The sequence below is a fragment of the Notolepis coatsorum genome (genome assembly GCF_963971535.1).
Source record: "Notolepis coatsorum genome assembly, chromosome: 9".
Classification (NCBI taxonomy): domain Eukaryota; kingdom Metazoa; phylum Chordata; class Actinopteri; order Aulopiformes; family Paralepididae; genus Notolepis; species Notolepis coatsorum.
In genome coordinates, this window is record NC_140173.1 from 43,519,399 (window position 1) to 43,536,112 (window position 16,714).

The window sequence follows — 16,714 nt, forward strand, 5'->3', positions numbered from 1 at the left end:
ATGTAGCTAACAACACCGGCGGTCTTTTGTGAGACTAAACTATCCGCTCTTGGTGGTAAATTGTGTTGCTGATGGTTTTGTTTCATCAACAAAATGAGAGGCAGAACACACAGTGAATGTATCCGTTTGTTTATTGCAGTTTCTTTCTTTGCTGAAAATATATGTTCCGTTGGCAAAATGATCAATAGGGTCCAGCTGTGTTTCTAAACAGGAAGTTTAGTGAGCGTTCAGCCTTTTCTGATTGGTTGCTGGTGCCGTGGGTACGCAGTTATACACGGTTGTTCACCTGTGTGGACAGAGTTTTATTTTTTTCAAACTTCGGTTATATTAAATCCAAATGCTCTTGTGGACAGGGCCTTAGACCAGTGGTTCTCAAACTTTTTACACCAAGTACCACCTGAGAACGTAGCTGGCTCTCCAAGTACCACCATATGACCGGCGTTAAAATACAGTCTATTCAGCTATGCACAGTTCACGCAGGAGGCAAATGTATTCCTAATACCATTATTTATTGTTAACTTTTGTCAGACACAGCCACAATGTACAAAGGGATAGCACTAGAACTAGCAAACGCTTCCACACAACTCATACAATGCAAGGGGCATTGAGAACATAATAACTAACATTCTCAAATGTACTTAATTCTCTCTCTCTCTCTCTCTCTCTCTCTCACACAGCAAGCAATTGTCCGTCATTCTCTCTCTCACACACTCACACACACACACATTTAGTTACAAAAACTTAATTTCCTGCATTCTGGTGCAGGAATATTTGAATTTTTACCCTTTAAATGCCAGTGTTTGTGATGGGCATCACAAATTATTGTAAAAAAGAAAAAACACATTCAATACATTTTTGAATGTTTACCCTTTAAATGCCAGTTTGTGTGATGGCATCACAAATTATTGTAAAAAAAAACACAAAGTAAAATATTTTCAATATATCAAATGCAAAGTACATTTTTCTGGGGGGGATTATTACAAGCTAGGCATGCGTCAATGATTAGCAGCAACACAGATTTTGATGGATTTTTTGTAATGTCAGATTTAACACCAACTCTTTTCAGAAAAGTGGGAGTACTTCATTTTTTATCTGACATTACAAAAAATCTAAAAATAAATGGTTATGATCAGGGCTGAAGTTGAATTAAAGATCTATGACTTTTTAGACTGCATTAATCTCTGTCACAGTGATCTCCTGGTTGTTCCCCACTTAGGTTATCTAACTATCGTGCCACCGCAACCAGAAACACTGGCCTGGCCTGCTTCTAAGTTCAGTGGCCTGACAAAAAAAAAAAAAAAATTAGCTTTTTTGTAAATGCGTACCACAGTTTGAGAACCACTGCCTTAGACTACTTCCACAAATATTGAAATTCTTTTACTGTGTACTTTTTGAGTAATTTGAGTTTTAAAGTCCTTTTTATAGAACAATGAGCATTTTTGACTAACTTTGATGTGGGATAAAAACCATTTCTTCCATAAGCAGTTTATGAAACTGCCACGGTTGTACTTAGTACTTCTTAGACTACTTCCACAAATAATGAAATTTTTTTACTGTGTACTTTTTGAGTAATTTGAGTTTCAAAGTCCTCAAGAATCATAATTTTCGACTAACTTTGATGTGGGATAACCATTTCTTCCATAAGCAGTTTATGAAACTGGCACGGTTGTACTTAGTACTTCTCAGGCTACGTTTAGACGAGCGTTTTGGGATGGAAGTCTGAACAGAAACCGCAAAAGTCGTCTTGCGGTTTCACTTTTAATTTTGCGTTTAGACGAGCGTTTTGGGGTGGAATTCTCCGTCTAGACGAGGCTGTAACAACTCGAGACAACGGAGCCCCGCTGTCACACGATTGGCGCATATGTCACATGACGTGCTGTGAAGACCCGCCCTACTCTGCCTCTGATTCGCAGAGTGTGGGTGGGGAATGTGATTGGACCAAAGCAGAGTCACTCACAGACAGTGGGTCCAGTCATAATAGTTGTGATAGCCGCGGGACAGATTCTTGTGTATTTAAAAGTACTGCCAATGTAGCCTTCAAGTGATCTCCGTTGATATAGTCAGACATACTTGCTTTGTTTACGTCTCGGCTACTGGCGCATACCTGCTACCTGTGACGTAAGCAGTACGCGCGACCAGAGCCGTGACAACCCTTTCGTCATCGTTTTAACAGATTTATACGGTTTGACAGTTTAGACGAGAGCGCAAAGGTTTTGCGTTTCTAGGAATTCCACCCTGGAAGGTAGTCTCACTTTTTTGCGGTTTCACCCCGTAAAAACGCAGTTTCCGTATAAACGAAAGGCACATCCGAAAAAATATTTTTGCGGATTCACCTGCTAGCGTTTCCGTCTAAACGGGGCCTTAGACTACTTGCACAAATTATATGATTTTTTTTTACTGTGTACTTTTTGAGTAATTTGAGTTTCAAAGTCCTCAAGAATCAGCATTTTCGACTAACTTTGATGGGGGATAAAAACTATTTCTTCCATAAGCAGTTTATGAAACTGTCATGGTTGTACTTAGTACTTCTTAGACTACTTGCAGACTACTTGCACAAATAATATGGACACATTTTACTGTGTACTTTTTGAACAACACTGTTAGAACAACACTGTTAGAACAACACTGTTAGAACAACACTGTGAACAACACTGTTAGAACAACACTGTGAACAACACTGTTGGAACAACACTGTTGGAACAACACTGTTAGAACAACACTGTGAACAACACTGTTGGAACAACACTGTAAACAACACTGTGAACAACACTGTTAGAATGACACTGTGAACAACACTGATTCAAATCACATTTATTTGTACGGCCCGACAACACACGTTAATGTCCCCATGGGTCGGACACGTCTTCTTTAAACAAGTCAAGATAGGATAACAGAAAATTATGTTAGGAGGTCCTTTAAGATAGAGTTGTGCCTTCCAGCAGGACCGGACGGTATCCCCGGCCACGTCCTAAAAGTCTGTGCCGACCAATTGGCCCCGGTATTCACTGACATATTTAACCTGTCCTTAGAACAGGCTGTCATCCCCACCTGTCTGAAGAAGTCCACCATTATCATGGACCCTGTACCCGAAAAATCCACGCCCGCTTGCCTCAGCGACTACCGCCCTGTAGCTCTCACCTCCATAGCCATGAAGTGCTTTGAGAAGCTTGTGAAGGGCTACATCTGTTCCTCCCTCCCCATCAACCTGGACCCTCTGCAATTTGCATATCGCCCCAACAGGTCCACGGAGGACGCCATAGCCCATGTGCTGCACACAGCAGCATCACACCTGGACAAGAGGCAGGGGAACTATGTGAGAATGCTATTCATCGACTACAGCTCAGCATTCAATACCATAGTCCCCTCCAAACTCATAGCCAAGCTCAGGGACATGGGCTTGAAGTATGACCTCTGCCAGTGGGTCTTGGACTTCCTGACGGGCAGACCCCAGGTGGTGAGAGCAGGCAACTGCACCTCCTCATCCATCACCCCAATCAACACCCCATCAACACAATCATCAAATTTGCTGATGACACAGTAGTGGTGGGCCTGATCTCTGTAAACGATGAGAGGGCCTACCTGGAAGAGGTAGAGGTTCTGGCGCGGTGGTGTCAGGAGAACTGCCTCTCCCTGAACGTCAGCAAAACAAAAGAGATGATTGTGGACTTTAGGAGGTCGGGGTCAGGGACTACAGCCCCCTCAGCATCGACGGGGCACGGGTTGAGAGAGTGAACCGTTTTAAGTACCTCAAGAGTCCACATATCCGAGGACTTATTGTTATGTTTTCTTCTTGACTTGTTTAAAGAAGACATGTACGGCCCATGGGGACATTAATGTGTGTTGTCGGGCCTTATAAATAAATTTGATTTGATTTGACATGGACCACACACATTGACAGTGTAGTCAAGAAGGCACGGCAACGCCTCTACTTCCTTAGGCGCCTAAGGAAGTTCAAAGTGAGTCAGAAGATCCTTAAGAACTTCTACTCATGCACAATAGAGAGCATCCTGACTGGCAATATCACCTCCTCTCCCTGAACGTCAGCAAAACAAAAGAGATGATTGTGGACTTTAGGAGGTCGGGGTCAGGGACTACAGCCCCCTCAGCATCGACGGGGCACGGGTTGAGAGAGTGAACAGTTTTAAGTACCTCGGAGTCCACATATCCGAGGACTTATTGTTATGTTTTCTTCTTGACTTGTTTAAAGAAGACATGTACGGCCCATGGGGACATTAACGTGTGTTGTCGGGCCTTATAAATAAATTTGATTTGATTTGATTTGACATGGACCACACACATTGACAGTGTAGTCAAGAAGGCACGGCAACGCCTCTACTTCCTTAGGCGCCTAAGGGAGTTCAAAGTGAGTCAGAAGATCCTTAAGAACTTCTACTCATGCACAATAGACAGCATCCTGACTGGCAATATCACCTCCTGGTTTGGGAATAGCACCGCACTTGACCGTAGCAGACTACAGAGAGTGGCCCGTTCAGCCGAACGCACAATTGGAGGTGGGCTTCCCACTCTCCAAGACATTTACAACAAGCGTTGCAGGGGTAAGGCTAAGATAATAATCAAAGACTCTAGTCACCCAAACAACTGCCTCTTTGAACTGCTGCGGTCAGGCAAGCAATACCGGAGTCTCATGGCCAGTACAGAGAGAGTCAGAAGGAGCTTCTATCCCCAGGCCATCAGGATGCTCAATGACTATAACACTATGTAACAAACCATCAAATACACTCACATAACACACATCCACAGGTACACACTCACTTTAAATAAACAACTCACTGTAGCACCCACTTAACCCACTTTAGACACTTTAACACACTTTATATTTATTGGTAAAGAGATTTGCACTACAACTCATACCTCATTGCACCTTACCCTAAGTTGTACCTCATCCCATTTCTGCATTGTACTGTATATTGTATTGTAACTAAGTTACTTTTTTTCCTACTCTATATTGTATATTGTATATGTATATTGAACACTTTTGTTTACACTTGTTTACGTACTTCTGACTTTCTATTTTATACTTATCTATTTGTATCTAGCACACTCTCAGGAAAAAAACAGAAAAAATCATTTAATGTAAAAGTATTCTGTATTTTTGTATGACAACTAATAAAGAAACTTGAACTTGAAACTTGAAACAAGAAGAAAACATCACAATAAATCAAGAACAAAACAAAAACACCAGGAAATCCAAAATAAAATGTAAAATAAATTAATTTAATTAATGCAACACTCCCAGACACAACCCACGCGGAGGTAAGGAAAAACGCACTAAGAAACCTATAGCAATAGGAAAAAAGCACCACAGGCAATGTGGAGGGGAGAAACCTTAGTCAGTGATAGTAGTGTTGCAATAAAACAGGCGAAACAGTTGGTAAGTATGTACATATACGTGTAATGATACACAAAAATAAGTGCATGCAATAGCAACTGGGTCCATAAGAACATTTTGAAAGATTGAAAATAGAGCTGATGATTCATACCAATCTTATGAAAGGTTACTTTTCTGACCGAATAGAATACAAAGAAAAGTGTTTTGAATTTGTGGTATTTTATTTATCCCCTTGGAGAAATTGTTTTTGCTTATCTGAGATACGCATAAACTTAAAGTCTGCATTCATAGGCGGTGGGTATGTAAGGCCAGGCTGGGCTTTGCCTACCCAAAATATTATGCTGGGAATTTTGAAATGTATATATAATATTATGTGCACAGGCTGCTGGCTATTGTGTGTGTCTTGTGCTGCAGCCCGCTGGCCGAGGTGTCAACGACGAAGGTCTCAGTCGGCTAGGTGGCAGCGTTTAACATTCCAGGTACAGGCAGTAGCTAATCACGCATAGGCTCAGGTTAAATAATGTAGCCAATCACATCATTCACATGATCATTCTGATCCCGCAGGCCGAGTAAAGCAAACATCTGCGTTCCGAATCTCCGCCCGCCGATTGCTTTGTAGCGAACACCAGCGCACTTTTTTGAGTAAAATTTCAAAAAGCAAAATGGATATACGGTATTTTTCCAAGGCATATAAACTAAGTAATTTAGAAGCTGCACCGGGCTGCCCCTGGGCATAACTACACGGATCACCTGAGGCTATATATTGCCTTATCTTGGCAAACAAGGGCTTGCTCTAAGAGGACATGGATGAGAGTCCGAGTTCATCAAATCGTGAAAACTTCTTTTTAGAGCTACTGTATGTACATTGTTTTCAAAGCATGATGAGATCTAAATTACGAAAAACATTCCCTTCATTGCTGTCAGCACTGCAACTTGTGATTCAAGTTGTGAACGGTCTTTTTCAGCAATGAGGCACATCACATCCAAAACTGGCTATAAGAACAACAATGCGCCAGTCTGCTTCACATTGAAAGTGATCTCACAGACAAAGTTAAAGCAGAAAAGATCATTGATGCCAAGACGAAACGTCGCATTTTGCTGCATTAAGGTAAGACCATGCTTAATCTATTATTGGATGCCTTCATTTGAACACTTAATTTGCACTATATATTAAATGAGTGGGGCTCGCCTCGCATAGCCTAGTGGGACATATTGACAAAAAAGGAACAATTTTGCACGCTACCCTAATGTCCGGTTCACGCGCCACCTATGTCTGCATTTCACCAGAGGTGACAGTGTGCAGGCAGGGTCAGCCATTTTCGGGGCCCCTAGAGCAGGAATGCGTTCAGTGCCTTGCTCAAGGAGACATTGAAGGGAATGGACATAATTAGCAGTCACATGTGACCCTCCGGTTACACGATGGTCTTCCTTTTCTGCCAATTGTGTCAAACTCTTTCTCTGAACCTCGACCCCGCGGGATTAATAAATTGGCGGGGTCAGGGTTCGTGGAGATTGTGACATGGTGCACAGCATACCGAAACACCCTTTCCGCCGGGATACTGTTCTTACAGTAAGCCCCTTAGGTGCCTGTCTAGTCCACAGTGCTCTGGGCGCGGGTCGAGTTCTACTCTTGGGACCTGTCGGCCTGGATTGAGGGATCAACCTCCTTGGAGGGTTGTCTCCCCGGCGCGCTGGCTGGCCCCACGATATTGTGGGGGGGAAGCCTCCTTGGGAGCGCTTCGGAGCGGTGTGCCAAGGGGAGAAGGGCTTTCACCTGGTTTAGGCCCTGTCCGATACGCTGGCGATGTGGGGGGTGGTGTCACCACCAGTGACCGTCTGGTGGGGTCTCTATGCCACGGCCTCGTTGACCTCACCAGGCCCCTTTTTTCAGGGGGTCCTAGCCCCCGGGATGTGGCCTGGGGCTGGGACCTCCTCCGCGCCCCGCTGCTACGGCCTTGCCACGGGGTTTTTTTTTTTTTTTTTACCCCGACCCCGCGATGTTGGGGGCTGTGGCGTTTTTTTTTTGCTCCACGTCCGTTCCCTGGTGGCGTGTGGGATGCGCGTCCGAGTAGTCACGGGCCCTTCTAAACAAAGGTAAGTCCCACGGTCTGCTCACCCTGTGCGTTTGAGGCACTAAACCCTCTTTGCGCAGTCGGGTCCGATCTCCCTCCCGTCCCTCGCCGGTATTCTGATGGTTGTAGGGGACCTCAGCGGGTACATCTGTCGAGCTTCCGCTCTGCTCTTGTGTTCCAATAGAGCAGAGCGTAAGCTATAACGAAATATAATGAAGGTTATCCTATAACCCTAGTTATATGAGTAATAGCGAGTGCTCTGCTCTGACTCACTGAGGACCCCATGGTCTTCCGTTTCGGCGGTGAAAGACTGGGGAAGGAGCTGATATTATGGCCATGACCCCGCTTATATAGGAGCGGATGTGGGAGTGGTCAGGCAGGTGCGTATACGTGGTGAAAGTTTTCATGATAGAATATGATTAAAGGGATAGTTCCAATAGAGCAGAGCGCTCGATATTACTCATAAGTAGGGTTATAGGATAACCTTCGTTTTAAATAGACAATGATAAAAAGAGTACGATAAAATAGACAGAGTAAAATAGTGCAGTGCAATAAAATAGTAGAATAGAATATATAAAATATATTTTTTTTACAGCGTAATAAAATAGTTCTGTTCAACAGTTCAAAGTCGTCTTTACCTTCTCTGTTTGGTATCCACAGTTTAAAACTTGTCTTCTCTCCTGTTTTATACCCACTTTGACCCTACGAACCTCCCACTCTGGGCAAACTTCCCTCTCTCAGGGTGCAGTTCTAGGCATAAGTCCTACAGTTTAAGCCGAACAGTCTCTTGTTTGATACCTGACAGTTTTGAACCTGTAATAAAAAGTAATAGACAGTAAAATAATACAGTGCAATAAAATAGTAGAATAGAATATATAGTAAAATTATGCAATAGAATGGACAGAGTAAAATAGTGCTAGAGTGTATTAGAAGGCTATGGTGAATAGGTACGTTTTTAGGTATAGGTGTTCCATAACTTTGGTGCATAGTTTGCAAAGGCTGCATCCCCGATTTACCTTAGACTGTGGCTTGGAACCTTCAATAGACCAGTAGTAGATGATCGCAATGTTCTAGGAGGCACATAGTTGACTAGATAATTTACAATGTACCTTGGTCCTGTTCCATTTAGTGCTTTGTATATAAGGAGGAGGACCTTGAAATGTTACCGGAAGCGTGTAGGTTAGCTAATACTGATTTATGGCAATTAAATCAATGGTGTGCTTGTTTGTTTGGGGAGTTTGACCTACAGTTAATGTGCCTACCAGTACCATGTGAAGGTACATGCTCAATGGACAGCACAAAAACAATTTGTGTAGGTGGAGACTAGAGCTACCACAGATAGTAATAAGTTATAAGAGTAAGTAATCCATACCATATACTGTATATCCTAATAGTTACCTTATTACCATACTTGGCTGAAAATTAACTTTTCTGCCTGTTCTGAATGTGTTTTTCCCTGTAGGATAATACAAGTAGGCATACATTTTTGCAGTTGAGCAAAAATGTGCAGTTGAGTAGGCTATATGTGCTGTGTTTTTATGTTTTTATGTCTTCCATCGAGGACCACCTTGGAAATAAGTGTTTTAATTAATGATTTTAGGTGATATCCTCAGGAATACAAATTGGTCAAGATAATTTGTTTTTATGATGTGTTTTTAATTTCCAAATACAAATCTAATCAAATAAAAAAAGCAGTTTTTGCAGTTGAGCTACAGGTGTTGTATATTATACAGTCTTTTCATGCAGCTTTATCAAGGGAACCCTTATCCTAATGATTTTTTAAATAATATTATTATGATACGATATGGACCTAGTAGTTGGGTCATCTGTGGCACTTCCGTGACCGTGGAGAGCGAAGGTCCGTTTCTCAATGGATTTGTGATCTAGGAGGGTTAATAAACAAATGTAGCCAGGGTGTATTTAAAAAAAAAAAAGGCGGGGACAATGTAAAAGAACAAAATCCAAAATGGCTGCCGTGGAAATTAACTTTTTAATGGTTTGACCTACAATGATGCACAATACATGGTACCAGCCCCCTCAGTCATGTACCAGCCAGCCCCCTCAGTCATGTACCAGTCAGCCCCCTCTCAGTCATGTACCAGCCAGCCCCCTATCAGTCATGTACCAGCCCCCTCTCAGTCCTGTATACCAGCCCCGTCTCAGTCATGTACCAGCCCCCTCTCAGTCCTGTATACCAGCCCCCTCAGTCCTGTATACCAGCCCCCTCTCAGTCATGTACCAGCCCCCTCTCAGTCATCTACCAGCCCCCTCTCAGTCATGTACCAGCCAGCCCCATCTCAGTCTTGTATACCAGCCCCCTCAGTCCTGTATACCAGCCCCCTCTCAGTCATCTACCAGCCCCCTCTCAGTCATGTACCACAGCCCCCTCTCAGTCATGTACCAGCCCCCTCTGTCATGTACCACAGCCCCATCTCAGTCATGTACCAGCCCCCCTCTCAGTCATGTACCACAGCTCCCTCTCAGTCATGTACCACAGCCCCCCTCTCAGTCATGTACCACAGCCCCCTCTGTCATGTACCACAGCCCCCTCTCAGTCATGTACCACAGCCCCATCTCAGTCATGTACCAGCCCCTCTCAGTCATGTACCAGCCCCTCTCAGTCATGTACCACAGCCCCATCTCAGTCATGTACCAGCCCCCCTCTCAGTCATGTACCACAGCCCCATATCTCAGTCATGTGTACCAGCCCCCCTCTGTCATGTACCACATGACTGGCGGGGGTGCTTAGTAAGATATGTGATTGGGCCAGCCCAGTGTCAGTCAGTACCAATGGGCCGCTGTCCCAGCATAGTAGTGGGCCGGTCGTTGACCAAACTTTTTTATACATTTTAATTTTTTTAATAAATCAATTTCCTTTTTTTTTATCGAATTATAACAGCCCAAAGATGCGTCGGCCCACCGGGAACATGCACGGTATGCCAGATGGCCAGTCCAGGCCTGGTCGACTACCTCCTACCCTGCCTCATGTGTCTCCTCATGGAAGACCTGTCTGTCGTGTCGCCACCTGGAAACCATGTCTGGTCCTACACTACCACTACTTGAACTACCCCCCCTTGCTCCTTTTACATTAAACAATGTAATCAGTTCTGTTGTCTTGCTCGTCTCTCTGCGCTAGAGTCTATCAGTTGGACCATAACACTCAAGAGTCCCATCTAGAATGAAGATGGTAACATTAATTAAAATGAATAGCCCTGCATAAAACAACTTTAATACAAAAACATTTCATATATTAAAGTTACGACTTTTGAATACCTTTTAAGGCCTTAAATTGGGAATTATGAATGTAATACTTTTGAATACCTCGCAGTTATATTATCGTATAGCGTACGCTCTGCTCTATTATAGCGGCACGGTGGTGTAGTGGTTAACACTGTTGCCTCACAGCAAGAAGGTCCAGGGTTCGATTCCCGCTTGGGGACCAGGTTTCCATGATGCCAGTTACCCAGGTGGGGTATCTCCCAGGCCTTTCTGTGTGGAGTTTGCATGTTCTCCCCGTGCTCGCAAGGGTTTCCCCCCCGATAAGATAAACCCAATGGAAAAACATACACAACACAACAATAGATCGCTAACGCTGTGGCGTCCTTGACGAAGACGGACAGGAGCACTTGGATTGGTCCCCTGGCGCGGCTCACGTTGACGCCTGTCTGCTCCCGGCTGCCCTTGGGGGGGAAGGACGACGGGATGGGTTAATCGCAGATACGAATTGCATGCATGCATCGCATGTGTGCCGATTGATGACCTCTGAGCAGGTCCTAAATTATTATTAAATTATTAAATTATTATTATTGGAACTATCCCTTTATCCAGTCTAATATTGAATAATTTTCTCCACATGCACACACCCATCCGCCTGGCCACACCCACATCCGCTCCTCTACATAAGCGGGGTAGTGGCCACACCATCAGCTCCTTCCCTATTTTCACCACCGAAAAAGTGCCTGTATACACCACTTTAGTTTAGTGCCAAAATAGTAGAAAATATTGGAGAAGAGGAGCTGCGTTGACATTATATCTTTGTTTTCTCTCTCACTATTTTTCAAGGAAATACAGCGATAATGTCTTCGCCACCGGAGTGTCCAGAAGATGATGATCATTCTGACCTCCACCGGCGCTTCGCATTAGGGGCGCGTGTCGCTGAGCAATCCCCGCCGGCATTGTCTCCGGCTCTGCAGCTGGGCACTATGCTTGGGAGGCGGTCGGCTGTGTGGGGGCTGACGGCCTCTCTGGGCAGTTGATGTTTTTTGCGACGCGGGCACCAGGTGGCCTGTATCAGTTCCGCAACCGTTTCCATTTCCGGGGTAGGCCTGATTGGCCGCGACAGGCACGTGACCCGCCGCGGCCACACCCCGCGGCAGCCCCAGGACGCGGCAACGTAGTGATGCTGTTGCGCTCCAGAGACTGTTACTGTACCATACAATATACTATGCAATGTACCAATATACAATACGCTATAGTGCAAAGCAGAAATGGGATGAGGTACAATTTACAGTAAGGCGTACCTCTACTGCGGCGGTCACCAACCTTTTTAAGCCCAAGATCACTTTTTTTTTTTTTGGTGAAGGCAAGATCTACGCATTGAAGCGTTGAGAGAAAAAGACAGCCAAGATTGTACTTTAAACTAAATGACTTTTATTTGCCTGTATTCTAATTACATGCGCTGCTTTGGTCCAACATTAAAACGTCAAAGTAGAACTATTATGTACTTTCTCAGTCAGTGCTAAGTGCAGTCATCTTATGCAGCATCACTTTTCACATCAAAACAAAAGTAGAACTGTAACGTGTACTTTCTCAGTCAGTGCTTCTAACCTTAACCAACTCCGAAACAATGCCTAACCTTAACCTTAACCAACTCCGAAACAATGCTTAAAGTTAACATGCCTAAACTTAACCGGCGAAAGAATGCATGTTAAAAAAAAAAAAAAGTGCACGCTCCGCCGCGACAATATTATTAAACAGCGGCTCTGTCATTGAAGTGGGAAAAGTGAGCCGTATTGTATATTAGTACATTGCATAGTATATTGTATAGCGTATGGTAACTCAGTGGGGAAAGTGATGACAATTTGCTGCTGCGGCGTTGAAGGCGGAAAACGGCGGTGAAACACAGCAGCCTCGTGTTGCCGCGTCCTGGGGCTGCCGCGGGGCGTGGCCGCGGCGGGTCACGTGCCTGTCGCGGCCAATCAGGCCTACCCCGGAAATGGAAACGGTTGCGGAACTGATACAGGCCACCAGGTGAGTCAGTTGTGGGGGGTCAACTGCACAGCTTACGAAGGTCGGCTCCAGGCTAGAATCCTTTTCGCTGCCCCTTAGCGGCATGGAGGGGGTTCTAGTCTGATGCCCCATGATAACATTAGCTCCTCCTCAGTGAAGTCGTAGCTTTGTTTTTCTGGGGCCGTGATTCCGAATCTGCGGTTCAATCCCCCGGGTCTCTGGACAAACAGATACCCTCTGTCGCCGTGCTGGCCCTGCTTTTCAAGATGAAAAACGTCCGGCGCGAGGGAGGTGAGCTTGGTGTTTCGTTATGAGAATATCCCCGAGCTCAGGTCGGCTGCAGCCCACGTACAACGAGGGGCTTGCTGCCAATACCGCTGTGTCTGGTAAACACCGTTCTGAAGAGGGCCGTGTGTTGCCTTTTTTCCCTTTTTTCTTCGGACAAGAAGAGGAAAAGACAGCGGCTGTCTGAAGTGTTGGCCTGTATTGCTTTTTCTCACGTTGTGCAGTTTTCAGTAGTAGCCGCTTAGCTTGCCATTGCGTTAGCTGGCGGCTGCGCTCGGCTGGAAACGTTAGCTTGATGCTATCAGTTAGCCTAGAGTTAGCTGTTTAGCTTGTGCTACAACCATTGGCGCTAGCCTTGAGAATAGCGGGCCCTGGCACTCAGACGTCATCTCTGGCAGAAGATGTCGTCGGGCCTGCGCCATGACCGGCTGCAGGAGGGGGGCGTCTTCTGGCCTTGCCAGCGAGAGGCCTTCGTCAACGTGGTGGACCAACCTGTGTTACGGCCTTTCGTCCTGCGTTCGTTGGTGCAGGTAAGGTGTCTATTGGACATTACCCCACTCTTCCTTCCTCCCCCTCCCGAATGTTTTTGGTTAATAACGATGTCTTTGTTAACAAAACATATGTTACTTCACTACATTTGGAGATACAACGTGTGGTGTGAAAATGGTCTTGGTCGCTTTGTATAGCTTAGGTTAGCGTTGGCCAAGGCTTATGTCTTCTCTCTACCTAAGAACAGTGTTGTTTTTTTACGTGAGTAAAAATGTACTGGCTTTTTTGTTGTATGATGAGAAGTTGTGTGTATTCATGTAACGTTTAGACAACGTGGCTGAGCCCACAATTGGCTGGGTGTTACCCTACAATGCTGTGCATAGTGGCATATGATCGAGGGCCTGAGTCCCTCTCTTAGCTTGTTATTCTTACTTGAGGGTAATGATAAATAACAAGTGACACGTTTTTTCACACATAAGCAGAGCTGTGGGAAACCTGTTTTAAAAACAAGGTTTTCGGCTGTGGCTGGCATGCATGATGTAACGCTTTTACTCTACACATTTGGCGTTGTATCAGGGGTGAGGTGGTGAGGGGGTGGGTGCAATTATTCCCCGGTTTGCCCCTAGCCCCCCCCCCCCCCCCATCCCCTCAAATATGATTTTGTTTACAAAATGTGTGTTGATTCACTATATTTTTGGGGATACGGTGTAAATCCCTCAGCTTCTGCTGGGGTTGTGCTCTTGCTTAGAGAGAGGCAATTTCTCTGAAATAGTTTGGTCGCTGTTATGTAGACTTAGCAAGGCCTGTGACCAGCACTTGATCGAGGACTTATGTCTTCTCTCATCATAAAAAACGGCGTTCCTCTTGCAGTAGTGAGAGTGAACATTGCCCTTTTTTATTGTGATAGAGGGTTGTGTGTATCGTGTTCACGTTTAAGTAAACGTGGCATTGAATCACAACTGAGTTAGGTGTTGGCCTACAGAAGTGTGTAGCTCTTGTACCAAGGCCCTTGGCCCCTCTCTTGGTCTGTGTTTTTCTTACTTTAGGGTAAAGGTGTAAAAAATTCAGGTGGCAAGTTCGCACATGAGCCTGAAGCCATGTATAAAACCAGTTTTTTGCACAGACAAGGTTATCGTCTGTGACTGGCGTGCAGAATGTGAAGCTGTTACCCTAACAGGTATAATGCGCTTTCATGTAGCACGCTATGACTGGTGTCATGGCTCTGCTTTGTTGTTGCATCGTATCAGGGGTGAGGGGTCATAAGGGGTGGGCTAATAAATCCCCCCCCCCCCCTTTACTGATTGGCCGGCAGGTGGGACCTCCTGCCTGTCAGTTTCCCTGTCGGCTGAGGGGCAGCGTGTCACAGGGAGGGGGAAGGGGGGTTCCCTGGTTCCACTCCATGTTAGGATGGGTGGGTCACAGGATTTCCCCCCGGCCATGGGATACGTCACTGGGCGCGTTTTCCTATTGGCCAGGATACATCCGTGAGGTTACAGGCTCTGTGCTGCAGACCGCTGTCTTTGTCAAAGTTGGATTAGGCGATTCATTCGAAAACTGTTCATTTTCTGCTCTGCTCTCTATTACAGTGTGTATTGGGCCGTTGGTCACTTGGCCCAATTATTATTGCATGTATCTTTTTCTATTGTACTCACATAGAGGTCTCTCTGGGGGAACTTCTGTCTTCCCCTCTTATGTGAGGAGCAGAATTGACGGGGTTGCCCTCAGACACGTCTGTGTCTTATTGACCGGCTTCCTGCTGCTCGTCCCAGACAGCATGGAGGGAACGTTGTCTGGTGTTTCTTATTAAAATTCACCATTGATGTGTTTCGGGTTCTTGACGTGCATATAGCGCTGGCCCTGGGTGCTTCCAATGTGGAACCACGTTATGGGCCGGCGCGCCTTGGTTGCCCAATTCATAGAAACAGCGTTTTTTATGCGGGCGACTAGGAAGGAGATTCTTTATCTCTACCGAGCGCCAGTGCACTAGGTTAGACTCGATGACTCATGTGCATCTCCGGGGGGAGATGACAGAGTAGATCATTACATTGGCGGAGGGGTCTCACGCCCATGAGGTGGGCACGCATACCTACCCCCCTCTTAGGACTGGGGATGGCGGCGTGACTAGGACGCGGGACTGGTTCTGGTCGCGCCGGACCAGGTCAGTTAACCCGTTGTCCGCCGGGGCGCAGATCTGCTGTTCTGGTACCCCGAAGGACTTTGTGCTTTTCCGGGGGGAAAATGCCGGGTCGGTCCGGGCTTCGCAGGGATTGATGTTGTGGATGTGTGTGTCATATGTATGCCACTACGACTTGCCCATAACAGTGACGTGCTTGGTCCATACTGTGTTGTACCTTGCGCTGTGTTAGGGGGCCTGGTCTTTCTCCATTTGTTTCACTCCTCCCTCCCCCTGCTGGGCAGGGATGAGAGGGGGCTGTCGAGGTGATTGCTGTCAACCCCTCTAGGCATCCCTGTGTAGGTCCCGGTCCGCCAGGCCCAGGTCCGGACTCATTCTCGTCGACCTGTTGGCCTGGGTTAACCCTTTGAAAACTGAAACACTTGTACTGCTTGTATAGCCTGTGTATACGCGCAGTTATGTTTCTAAGTTTTCTTGGTGGGTTAAGGGAACAACCGCCTCCTGTTAAACTAAACATAGGGAGGTGGTTGGTTCTCCGGTATGTTGGTAGCAGAGTCGACTCTCGGGTTGAGGCCGGGCTTGACCCCATCTGCCTGAGAGTGTGCGCCCGCATCTTTCATGACGTCTGCCAATTGTGTCAGCCTCTCCTTTGAACCTCGCCCCCGCTGGAGGGGTCGGGTTTGTTGAGGTCATGACATGGTGCACAGCATACCGAACACCCCTTCCTCCGGGTACTGTTCTTACAGTAGACCCCTTAGGCGCCTGTCTAGTCCGCAGTGCTCCAGGCACAGGTTGAGTTCTGGCCTGTTGCCTGGATTGAGGGATCAACCCCCTTTGGGGGTTGTCTCCCCGGCAGTATTGTGGGGGGGTAGCCTCTTGGGGCTTACGCCCATGCCAACCTGGACACGCCCGATCTCGTCAGATCTCGGAAACTAAGCAGGTTCGGCCCTGGTTAGTTCTTGGATGGGAAACCCCCTGGGAATACCAGGTGCAGTAAGCTAGAGTGCTTCAGGGCGGCGTGCCAAAGGGGGGAAGGGCCTACTCTTGATTTAGGGCCTGTCCGATATGCTGGCGATGTGGGGGGGTGGTGTCACCAGTGACCGTCTGGTGGGGTCCCGATGCTACAGCATCGTTGACCTCACCGGGCCCCCTTTT